Raw genomic sequence first — 12,916 nt, 5'->3', positions numbered from 1 at the left:
GGAGGTTGCGGTGAGCCGAGATCGCGCCATTGCACTCCAGCCTGGGCAACAAGAGTGAAACTCCGTCTCAAAAAAAATAAAAAATAAAAAATAAAATAAAAAAAGGAAATGTCACTCTTTTACTCATTAATTCAATAATTATTTACTGATTCCTGTGCCAGGCACTGAGATTACAGCTCTAATGTGGTCCCTAAATAGAGCTTAGAGATATAGAGCTTATAGTTTAGAAGGTGGAATGGACACAACTCATTGACTGAACGTTGGAGGGTGGGGAAAGGGGAGAGTCAAGGATGACTCCAAACTTTCTAGCTTTAGTAATGGAGTGAATGGTGATGCCTTCTTCATAAGAAACAAAGGGAAGAAGCAAGATCAATGTAGAGAGAGATGCACTGAGTTTTGGTTTTAATGCTGCTGGGACATTCAAGGGGAGGTGTCTAGTGGACAGCTGGACATAAGGTGTGAGGCTTTAGAAGAGAGATCTGGGGTGGTCATGGATTTGGGAGTCATCACCAGTGGCTGACGGATGAAGCCTCCACAGTAAATGAGGCCAATGAGAGTGAATGTCTAATGAGAGATGGGAAAAGGCCTAAGATATAACCCTCAGGAACCTCAACTAGTTATAATCTTCTTGTAAGAATACTCCCATTTAATACATCTTCATGGTTATCATCAACATTTATAAAATCCATGCATTCACATGCTAGTTTACATGCTGAACTACATTCATAAATCCAATTTGCATATACAGTATGTCGCCTTGGACTTCTATTGACACAATAAAATTTGCACTCATTCCAAGGACTGACTTGGTCCTCTGCCTTTAAAAAAAAAAAAAAAAAAAAAAAAAAAAAAACTATTAAAATGTCTACCTTAATAATAAGACCTTCATCCAGACTACCTAATCTTATTTTTTATCATCTCCAAAACCTCCAAATTGCTTTTCTCAACTGATTAATCATTCATGAAGCTTCTACATAGGGTTCAGCACTGCTTGACCCCACTTCTTCCCCATACCCCTCATCTACCACCGTCTGTTTGCCAGGACTCTGTTTGGGTGAAAATAATCACATTTGAGGTTGACATCTCAACCTCAAACTCCTACTGAGAAGTGAAGATGGGTGCCTGAAGAGAATATAAAGAAAAAGAAGGTGGTACAACCATGCAAGCCAACTTTTCAGCTGTCTTATCTGCAAAATGTGAACTCTCTGGTTCACTTGGGGGAATGGCTGAGATGCACAGTGGAGTCTTTGGTCCATTAATATTATTGCATTTGAAATTACAATAATCCATAGGGCAGTTTCTCAGTCTGGAAGCATTTCCACAGGATTGGAGGACTCACACAAACAGCATCTCAATGCTTTGGATTTAAAAGCAGCAAAAGCAATAGAAGGTTAAATTTAAGCCTCTTCTACGAAGTGAATCTGTGATAAGAAAATCAAGAACAAATAGGAACTCAGTGGTAAGCCAACTGGCTGCTGAGTTAACAAAACAGTAATCTTATCATCCAAATTTGTGAGGGAACACATAAATACAACATTTGAGCTGGAAACCCAAGCTTTATAAATAGCATAAATTATGACAGACTATGTGAAAACATGGCAGGGAAAAATCCAGGGGCCCCAAGAGAACTCAAGCTAATCTACACCAGTTATAAAATGTAAGAAAATAGAAAGTATGACTCAGGCTGCAAAAAGAGAAAAGTCTAGCTGGTGTGTCTGAGGTAAGCCTCTCTCTCGTTGCTTCTGGTGAGACTCTAAACTACACACTGGTTTCCACAAATTAGGAGGGATGGGAGAAGCTAGAAAACAAATCAGAAAATATCCATGGGAACCACATAAAGGTGGTTCTCTGACGAGAGGTTAAAAATGGATTTCTTTATCTTTTAGCAGTGAAGAATGAGGGGACATTTATGGATCTTCAAGTCTGTGAAGGGGTGGAAGCAGACCAGGGCCCCTGGAAAGTTGGCACCTCTGTCACTAATTCTCTTTCACATTCTGCTCGTCTATGCTGAAGAATGAAAAGCTGTTCAGGCAACCTCAGGGCCATTTCTGAGTCAACTGTGCAGCCAGTGCTGGTCAGGCTACGACCTGGCCTTGGCTCAGCCCAGAACGGGGGGCTGGGTCTGCAGAAGTTCCAGACCACCAGCCTGTGTCAATACCCTCCCTTCAGAGGATCCCAAGGGCCTGGTTTGAGCTTGGGAGATCCCATAGGTCTTTTGATCTCAGATGTGCCAAACCATGCTGGACCCCTATGGAACCCCCTCAACCTTATTGCATATCCACAAAGAACCTCAGGCTCAGCCCCAAATAAACTCTCATCTCCAAGGTGGCATATCTGTAGCAGCAGTGACCATCTCTTTTTCATGATTCCACTCACGTCCTTCACAGCTATTAGAAGCTGTGTTGCCTGAAATTGTTATTAAAAATTACCAGAAACTCTGTAGTTTCTAGAAATCTATGAATCAAATCTGATTTAATTTGTCTCTCCCCACTCCAATTCCATAAGCAAGGAACCATTAACTTTCTATAGTTGTGTAAGTCAAGGTGTATGCAACTTTATTTATTTAGAGACAGTCTTGCTCTGTCACCCAGGCTGGAGTGGAGTGGCACTATCTCAGCTCACTGCAACCTCCACCTCATGGGTTCAAGTGATTCTCCTGCCTCAGTCTCCCAAGTAGCTGGGATAACAGGCACCCACCAGCCTCGGCAAAATGATGTTGTCTGTAAAAACAACAACAAAAAACCCCCACAATTAGCCAAATATGGTGGTCGTGCCTATAGTCCCAGCTACTCAGGAGGCTGAGGTGGGTGGTTGAGCCCAGGAGGTTAAGGCTGCAGAGAACCATGATCACACCACTGTACTCCAGCCTGGGCAACAAGGTGAGACCGTGTCTTAAAAAAAAAAATTGAATAGTCATTGCTACATTTTAAAAACCAGGGGTTTGAGATTGGGAACAGGGATGAGTAGGCAGAGCACAAAAGACTTAGAGCAGTGAACACTCTCTGAATGATACTATGATGATGACTACCTGGCATTATACATTTTTCCAAACCCACAGAATGTATAACACCAAGAGTGGACCTTGAGGTAAACTCTGGGACTTTGAGTGATTATGATGTGTCACTGTAGGTCTGTCACTTGTAATGAATGTATTCTCTGGTAGAGGATGATGACAATCAGGGAAGCTGTGCCTGGGATGGGAGGGAAGTCGGGAGTATATGGAAAATTTCTGAGATGGAGTCTCGCTCTGTTGCCAGGCTGGATTGCACTGGCGTGATCTCAGCTCACTGCAACCTACCCCTCCCAGGTTCAAGCGATTCTCCTGCCTCAGCCTCCCAATAGCTGGGATTATAGGTGTGCACCACCACACCTGGCCCCTCTGAGCCTTCTTCTATTCAATTTTGCTGTAAACCTAAAACTGCCCTTAAAAAAATAAAATTCTTATAAAAACAAAAACACCAACCAAACAATCAGCAAAACAAGCAAACAAATAAACAAACCTGACCTTTCACAGAACATGAGTAACTGAAAAATGCTCTAGTAAGTATGACTTTCTAAACCATAATGTCAGTTTACTGCTACAAGGTGATGAAATCACTTATCATGAAGTGACCCTTGAGTTGTCCACATTTCAGGGGTCATAAGCAAGTAAAGAAGATTAAACGAAATTAAATTTTTATGTAATTGATGGACCAATACTATGAAAAAGGTGAGATACCAGTAAAAGAATTCCAAACATGTTTCCTGGTTGTAAAATACCTAAATCAGTCCAGAAAAGGCCAGATCATGTGTTTCTGAAACAATAAGACAGTGTGATTCCTTTCATCTCGCCATAGCTGTTCCAGGTGAGAAAGATGATTATTAAGATTAATGCATACAAAATAAAGTCACTATCATTAGGGACAAGGCATGATGGTTACTGAAAACATAAGGAGTGATCCAAGGCTGGAAGAAACCAAAAGTGATTACAAAGACGATAAGAGTTTTAACTTACTGGAAAGTGTTGCAAAAAATTGCTGCAGAAACCATTCCAAATGTGAAAAAAAAAATAATCAAAGTGTTTCCATATTATTTTGGAGGTCCCACAGCAGCTTTGGGTTAAAATGATTTAAGTAGTGGGAGAATTCTCAAATTCAATTTTTCCCAAGCAAAGTAAAAATATAAAATTGCTCTCTCTGCATTAAACAGAATCATACTTCACCTTAATAAAGAAATATTCTGTCTGGTGCCAAAGTTTTCCTATAACTGAATTTGGTTTCATTCTTTTGCGTGGGTAGTGAACCAAAAGAGGGAAGGAAGGTTTATGTCTTGGAGATAGGATAGAGAAGAGAGACAGCTGGAAAGGTGCCAGAGAAAATCTGAGGGAACAGCCACAAGCACATTCCAGAAGCACCAACCTCAGATACAAGGTGAATGCCTTGGTTGCTGATACCAGCAAAATACACCTTGGATGCACCCTTAATACATCTGCTTAGATATGATTATGAGTGCTGCAAGTTCATTTGGATCTGACAGTAATTGTTGCAAGGAAATTTCAGTACAACGAGACACTTTGGCTATTCCCTTGATATTCATATTACTACTTCTGAATTTTGCAGAGTATACAATATATCCAGCAGTACGTTGGATATATTGTATTCTATCAGTGGAACAGGCACCTGATTCTCTTACACGCTTTTTTTCTTTTTGGATCCCCACATTACATGTGTGTGGTGGTTGAGTGTGTGTGTGAGTGTGTGTGTGTGTGTGTGTGTGTGTGTGTGTGTGTGTGTGTGAAGAGTCCAGGGATAGGAAGACAAAAATGAAAGGTCTGTGTTAATCAGCCATTATCATATCACTATATTACTCAAGGGTAGCAGAAGTATAGGATGCAAGAGAGTAAGAAGGGTAAATATCAAGAGGTTATTGATAGATTCCCCATTGTTAAGAAAAAATAATCCTAAACTTGTAAAAATAGGCAAAGACAATAATTTCATGTCCTTTCAAAAGCATTGTTTAACAGGCCCACCCAGGCCGAGTATGGTGGCTCCGCTTGTAATCCCAGCACTTTAGGAGTCCGAGACAGGTGGATCATGGATCAAAAGTTCGAGACCAGCCTGGCCAATATAGTGAAACCTCATCTCTACTAAAAATACAAAAATTAGCAAGGTGTGGTGGCATGTGCCTATAGGCCCAGCTACAGGGGAGGCTGATGCACAAGAATCGCTTGAACCCAGGAGGCGGAGGTTGCAGTAAGGTGAGATTGCACCACTGACTCCAGCCTGGGTGATAGAGCGAGACTCCGTCTTAAAAAACAAAAAACAGGCCGGGCTCGGTGGCTCAAGCCTGTAATCCCAGCACTTTGGGAGGCCGAGGCGGGTGGATCACGAGGTCAAGAGATCGAGACCATCCTGGTCAACATGGTGAAACCCCGTCTCTACTAAAAATACAAAAAAAAAATTAGCTGGGCATGGTGGCATGTGCCTGTAATCCCAGCTACTCAGGAGGCTGAGGCAGGAGAATTGCCTAAACCCAGGAGGTGGAGGTTGCGGTGAGCCGAGATCGCGCCATTGCACTCCAGCCTGGGTAACAAGAGCGAAACTCCATCTCAAAAAAAACAAAAAACAAAAACAGGCCCACCCAACAATTAATTTTTTTAGTATAATGTTAATTAAGGGCAATTTCTCTGTGAAAATTACATGTTAACTTGTAGATTTGTTTCCAGCAGAGGTAAGACTTTTTTCTTTCTATCTTTTTTTTGAGACAGACTCTTACTCTGTCTCCCAGACTGGAGTGCAGTGGCACCATCGCAGCTCACTGCAACCTCTGCCTCCCAGGCTCAAGTGATTATCCTGCCTCAGCCTCCTGAGTAGCTAGGACTACAGGTGTGCACCACCATGTTGATATTTATATTTTGAGTACAGTCGAGGTTTCACCATGTTGGCCAGGCTGGTCTCAAACTCCTGGCCTCAAGTGACCTGCCCTCTTTGGCCTCTCAAGGTGCTGGAATTACAGGCATAAGACACTGTGCCTGGCCTGTTTCCAGCAGAGATAAAAGTTTTACTGTCTGGTAAGAAAAAAAAATAAAATAAAAAGAAAAAAATAAAAAGCTCCAGAGGTCATAGCTTATTGTCCTGCAGGATATGAACCAGTTTTGTCCCTAACCTAGTAATCTCATTCTACTATTACTGTATTAGTGTCTACATGCTCTGTTCTTCAGGTGCTCCTCGGAAAAGCTTTAGCATCTTACTGAGATTTTTCAAAAAATCTTTAACACGTTACTCTTCTCTTATTATGACAGCCACATTTTAAATTTTTTGAAAAGTATACTTTTACACCATTCATCAGCTCTAATGCTAGCAAAAGCCCTCGAACGTCTTACTATCCTTTGGAAATGCCTATAAAAAGTCTCCTCCCCTCAGTACTGTCCCACAATTAACTCTTTTCATAAAAACATTGAGAGGACTTAACGAGGTGCCTTTCACTCCTTCCAAAGGCACTTGTTGGACAAGAGACAGGGGAGACAGAGCTATGATGTCCCAAGAGTCGAAAATCAATCCCACTGCATTTCCAATGAACTCTTTTTAGGGTCCGAGGCTGAGAAATCATGGGCTCCTCTCACCTCTTCAAGGGTCTACTTTATCCATAAGGTCATGGTAATGGACAGGATTTTCATATGGGCTACCCTCTCCCAGTTCCCTTGGTTTGTTCCTGCAGTAGCCAATAACACAGGCTCCCTCTTCCTGGGGATCTGTCTCTCTCTCTGGGCATATGCTATTGGCCTTGCCTCAAGCATCAGCCACAGGTCTTCAAGCCACCTCAAGACCGTACGGCCAGCACTTGTTCATTTTTCTCCTTGGAACCAACAGGAATTGTGTAATGCCAACAATTGCCTGTCTTCTCTCCCCATTCTAAGGGAAGAGGTCTGCCTTCAGAGTGTTGAGTTCATTCAGTACACTGCAGTGGGAATTTACAAGGTATCTTCCTGTCTCTTTTTCTAGCCTCCTTTCTCCTCAGAATTTTTAGCAGAACTACAGAGAACCTTACCCCTGCAGGATACCTATAGGTCTTAGGTCTTAGGTCACCTGCAGACCAACAGGCAGACCCCTCTCTCCTCCATCTTCCCTCTCTTCAAAAATCAATCTCATCGCAGTAAAGAACAGATTATTTACAATGCAAAGCAAGAGCGTATGAATCTAATCTAAGCTAAACATGATAATTCAAAGAATTTTCTCTGAAGTTCATTCAATTTCATTTCATTAAATCAGGTTTTCATTTAGGTAAGGTATCTATTGTGCCACAGCTAATTTATGGGTACACTAATGAGGAAAACATAAGAAAAATATGTTTTAGATTTTAAGAAGATAAAACCTATACAAAAATCACAATATGACTTTATCTTCTTTTAATGTAATAAGACTATAATACTCCAAAGCCTGATTTAAATTTAAAAAATTGTTCCTACTTTGAGTCTTTCCATTGTGGGGTCCACCTTAGCCACACTCTCCTCCTGATAATTAACGCCTCTTTTTATTTGAAGGGGTTGCTGGTAGGCAGCTTGCAGGCTTGCCTTTGGCAAATCTAGCCTTCTTGATTCACTTTCCATGAGGTGTTAGACCATATCCCAGTCCCACTCCTGTTACCTTGTCCTTTGACTATTATTGAATAGGAAATATCTACCATTTCCTTCACAAGTGGCCAACATTCTTGGGAGAAGAGACAGAACATCATTCATAAGAGTCAATTCCTGTTCCTTCCCATTATATCTTCCCATTCCACATCTGCCCCCTCCACTACCAAAAAACAAAAAATCCCAAATTCCTTTCCAGCCTCCAGGCCTCCATATTTAAAGAACCACCTGTCTCTTGGGGAAGACAGGGATCCTGCTTCCTATCCTCTCTTCCCCAGTGTCAAATATAAATCACTGCCACAAACCCAGAAAGCCCAGGAATAACATATGAATTTTAAGAAGGTTTATTTTTATTTATTTATTTTTTAGTTTTACAACCTCAGCAGAGAACTGACTAAACCTTTTTAGGCATCTAGCAATTCTGAAAGTGAATCATGTTTGGCTGAGGGCAAGAATGAGGCATTTTCAGTAAACAGCATCCATCATATAAAAACTTACAGCAGTTTATGAATTTGGGCCACCAGGATGCAAATGCAGCCATTTCACTCCTGGGATTCAGAGGCTGTTACACCAATATGGGTGTGTCTATGGCTCCTTTCCCATCTGTTGTTTGTGTTTTGTTTCTAGCTGTTAATTAGTTTGTTAAACAGCAGGTGCGAGAGAACGGTATATTTAATTTTGTCATGAGTATCACAAACGTCCTCATGATTCTCACCCTAACCAATTTCACTGTTTGCTGATACCTTCCATAAATAGATAAAGAAGAGAGGGGAAACTATTGACTAAAATTAAGTTTTTGTAGTATCTGGACTTATCCTACTACCTTAATCTCTATTAATGAAGGAAAACCTAAAATCTAGTGTAATTCTGTATCAGAAGAGTAATTTAATATAATAGATATCTACTATACTGTAAAGTTCCTTTCTTGTTGTTCCCCATTATCTATTAGAATAACTTTGCTCTAGTTTTTACAAGGCTTTTTTAATTTTTATTTTTTTTGTAGAGATGGGGGTTTCACTATGTTGTCCAGGATGGTCTCAAACTCCTGGCCTAAAGTGATTCCCCCACTTCAGCCTCCCAAAGTGCTGAGATGACAAGCATGAGCCACCCTGACAAGGCTTTATTTTAAAAGTTATGTTAAAAATACTTTTGTCCTAGGCATTTAATTCTCTTTGTAGCCCAACCCAAATGCCCATCAATGACAGATTGGATAAAGAAAATGTGGCACATATATACCATAGAATACTATGTAGCCATAAAAAAGGATGAGCTTATGTCCTTTGCAGGGTCACGAATGAAGCTGGAAACCATCATTCTCAGCAAAATAACAAAAGAACAGAAAACCAAACACCACATGTTCTCACTCATAAGTGGGAGTTGAACAATGAGAACACGTGGACACAGAGAGGGGAACATCACACACTGGGGCCTGTCTGTGGGTAGGGGACTAGGGGAGGGATAGCATTAGGAAAAATACCTAATGTAGAAGATGGGGTGATGGATGCAGGCTACCACCATGGCATGTGTATACCTATGTAACAAACCTGCATGTTCTGCACATGTACCTCAGAACTTAAAGTTTAATTAAAAAATATATTTTTACACCCTAAAAATTATGCAAAATTAAATATGGACAAAGTTTTGGTTTTAATTATTAAAAATGTGGGGCATCAAACATGTTAATGAAAGGCAGGTGAAAAAAATTCAGCATTCCATTTAAAAAATAGGTAGTGATGCTATTAGCTTGACACAGGAGAGACTAAATTACCTTTATTTGCTGTACAACAGTGTGGTTGTCAAAACTGAACCCTGCTTTCTTTTCCTTACAGGACACATACTGTATCATGGGTTCTTTAATTTAGTGTATGGATTAGGTAGGAACATATCTGAAAGCACTAATTTCACTCTTGATTACCAAATTCATAAAGTAAACTGCTTAAGGTTAGTTAAGAATGATCTATTTATAAAATGTAGTGCCAAAAATTAAGGCAATTATAATAGAAGTATGATTATTATTTCTGATCTTTTTTAAGTCAAGGGATCAGTGATCAAACAATTAAAATGAAGAGGCCATATCTTAAAAGAACAAATTCAATTTGTAGCATATTTTTTTGGTTATTTACTATATTCCTTATAATTTTATTTGTTAAGCAATAAAAATGGCAGTGAATGTAACTGTATAAAAATTGTGGAGTACTTCTCTATATGTTTTCATAGCAGAAAGATGTTTTTCAGAATTTGTCTTATTATGCCAGATTATTCTGAAATTTCCTAAATGGTTCATAAACAGAGTAAGAACTGGATTATACACCAGCTCCTGCAGTTTCCGACTGCATATTCCTCTTTTAAAATCTAACCATAATGCATGCTTTCCTCAGACAGGGGCCTAACATTTACTTATGACGGTCAATTTTTTTTTTCTTTCAGGTGGAGTTTCATTCTGTTGTATAGGCTGGAGTGCAATGGCGTGATCTCTGTTCACCGCAACCTCTGCTTCCTGGGTTTAAGCAATTTCTCCTTGCCTCAGTTTCCCAAGCTGAGATTACAGGTGCCCACCACCACACCTGGCTAATTTTTGTATTTTTAGTAGAGACAGGGGTTTCACCATGTTGGTCAGGCTCAAACTCCTGACCTCAGGTGATCCGCCTGCCTCGGCCTCCCAAAACGCTGGGATTACAGGTGTGAGCCACCTCACCCAGGCTATGATGGTCAGTTTTTAAGTATATCAGGTGATACAATCTCGGTGATTGCCCTTTTAACAACATACCAAAGCACAAACTGAAATCTCAGTTGGTCCTAAAATAATAAAGCAAGCCATCGATTTGTAAATAGATTTTACACACAAATTCCTAGCAATGCCATAAAAGAGCTATAAAAGGGATGTTTTATGCCTAAGGAAAAAAAAATAAGTACAGCTTAATTTCAGCATTTATTCATTGTAACAGCTTTGGAAGAAAAATTTCCAAGTTTGTGCTCGAGAGGGTGCTGAATTTGGAAAGAATAACTCAAATTATTAAAATTAAATATTAATGGTGGATTTTATTAAAATGCCATAAGAATTGTCAAAGGTTTTGGTGGTTTCTAGAGCTGTACAGTTTAAACCATAAGCTGGATTTCTTCCTTCTTTTTTTTTTTTTTTTTTTTTTTTCCTTTTTCATTTTGGAAAGAAGGAAGCAGTTGGGCTATACAAGCTTGTCCTATGATGCTTTCATGGCGGTCTTGTCTGCTGAACAGACAGGAGCTCTTCTTTTAATCCTTTCTACCTGAGCTGATAATTCTGTCTTCATTTTACTTCCCTTCCTCAACTGCAGTAAAGAAGTTGTGTTGTTGTGCTTTCTTCCCTACAATAATGAGGTCAAGTTGCCACAGTCTCAACTGCTCTGAAGGCATTTTATTATTAATGGGACCAACCATTAATAGTAGAGACTTAAAGTCCTCTGCCTGAACTCTGAGATACAATCCCAGCTACAGTGTCATTTTATTTTCACCCCTGTTATTCATTCATAGCCTAAAAGCTTCTTCAGTACAAGGAAGAAAACAAGAGAGTCTGAAAGCTCAGGTCCCTGCTGCTCCTCCTCTGTCTAAAGACAGTCTTGAAAGCTTACTCTTCTAAACACCACTGGCCACTCTGATAAGCTTACTTTTCTTTAAAATGAACTTTCAAGTGTTGACAAATGTTTTCTTTTCCAATGACTTTTTATATAACTTTTAAATAATATATACTCAAGAAGGTATGCATTATTTAACAAGGTACCTGACTCTAGACCAGTATCTGACCCAGAGAATATACTCAATAAATTTGTTTTGATGCATACATTTGAAAAAAAAAAAAGAATTGTAAACTGTCTTTAAAATACTGTCAGGGGGGAAAAAAAAGGAAATAACATGACCTATAACCCATAACGGCAGCAGCCAGAGATAACCAGCTGACATTTCACTATTTAGCCTACTAGTCACCTAGAAATATACATATATCATGATGTGTGCATTATTTTATTTTTGTTGCTTAATACACAGTGAATATTTTTCCCATCTGCTAAATACTCTTTTGCAATGTCATTTTATGGCCACATAGAATTCCAATAAATCAATGCAATAGTGTGTTTAACTGTCTTCCCTTTTGTTGACCTTTTAGGTTGTCCCCTTCTTGGTGTATTATTATTATTATTGGTTGGTACTGACAGCTATAAACATTTGTGTGGCTGAATCTTTATGAATATTCATGATAATTTCCCTGTGCTAAATTCCAAGAAGCAGAATATTAAGGCTTTGGTTTGTAATTGGAAAAATCTTTCTGGTAATTAAAATTAAATTTTAGGGTAGCTTGAGGTATGGTGCATGCAGATATACTTCACTGGGTTTTAGTTCACCATTTCCAGTATTATTCATTCCCATCCCTGAATTTATACTTTTGAGGCTCATCGAGGCATCCTTCCAAGAGCCTGTTGTTACGGAACCTCAGAGAGTAAGAAACTGTCTCTCCTTCATTAAAAAGAGCTCCGCAGTTATTTGCAACTGTTCTTTCATGCCCAGCTGGAGTAGTATACATGTCTTTCAATTCTTTTTCTAGTAGCAAGCACGTTTTAAAAAATAAATCTTGTCTCTTAAGACTTTGTAAGTCTTTGCTGTACTCATCCTTAATAGGTAAGTAAAATATGAGTTGAGCCATGTTTATACCACAACAAACAGACAAACCCTGGCTTTCCCATGAATAGAAATTAACTTCAACTTGTAAGAAATAAATTATCAAAAAGCCTTAAAAAAGCATTTATAGCTATCTATGAATAACTTCTTTTGAAGACTATTAATTTTTCTTTAAACGTTTATCACCATTCGGTAAATAAGGGAATAGGAACCTTTTTTGTTTGTTTGTTTGTTTGTTTTTTGAGATGGAGATTTGCTCTTGTCACCCAGGCTGAAGTGCAATGGCACGATCTCGGCTTGCTGCAACCTCCACCTCCTGGGTTCAAGCAATTCTCCTGCCTTAGCCTCCTAAATAGCTGGGATTACAAGCATGAACCACTATGCCTGGCTAATTTTTTGTGTTTTTAGCAGAGACAGCGTTTCACAATGTTGGCCAGGTTGGTCTTGAACTTCTGACCTCAGGTAGTCCACCTGCCTCGGCCTCCCAAAGTGCTAGGATTATAGGTGGGAGCCACTGTGCCCAGCCCAGAATTACTACTTTGAGATGACTAACAGAATGCAATCCTCTATAAATGTAAGTGGACACAAAATACGATGACTCTAACTATTCTTGGAAAATACCCATATTGGGCTTAAAATGATCATTTGAGTAATTAAATGGTT

At 39.5% G+C, this 12,916-nt stretch overlaps 1 protein-coding gene across 8 annotated transcripts in view; it reads right to left on the bottom strand.

Annotated features, from left to right (window-relative positions):
- ANKRD44 (ankyrin repeat domain 44) overlaps positions 1–12,916 on the bottom strand; it is a 343,966-nt gene that overhangs the window by 45,038 nt on the left and 286,012 nt on the right. The gene's annotated exons all lie outside the window — the stretch shown is intronic.

This window comes from Saimiri boliviensis, chromosome 5 (assembly GCF_048565385.1).
Source record: "Saimiri boliviensis isolate mSaiBol1 chromosome 5, mSaiBol1.pri, whole genome shotgun sequence".
Lineage (NCBI taxonomy): Eukaryota > Metazoa > Chordata > Mammalia > Primates > Cebidae > Saimiri > Saimiri boliviensis.
This window is presented reverse-complemented; position numbering and strand designations above follow the sequence as displayed.